The following is a 245-nucleotide window of genomic DNA, read 5'->3' on the forward strand; positions in this document are numbered from 1 at the left end:
CCTGCAGCTCCACTGCTGCCTCCTCCCCAAAGGCTTAGCCACAGTTCACTAAGGCCCATTCCTTTAGTTAAAGCCCAAAGCCTAATTCATTACCAAGCCCAAGTCACTTCAAACTGAAGCCCAATTCAGTCAACTGTGGGTTCAACCAAAGCCCAGTTGTTTAAAGACCAAAGCCCAAACTCATTAAGGCCCAATCCAACTTAACTGTGGGCTTAATCAAAAACCTAAGTTTAAGGCCAAAGCCC

This window comes from Papaver somniferum, chromosome 4 (genome assembly GCF_003573695.1).
Source record: "Papaver somniferum cultivar HN1 chromosome 4, ASM357369v1, whole genome shotgun sequence".
NCBI lineage: Eukaryota > Viridiplantae > Streptophyta > Magnoliopsida > Ranunculales > Papaveraceae > Papaver > Papaver somniferum.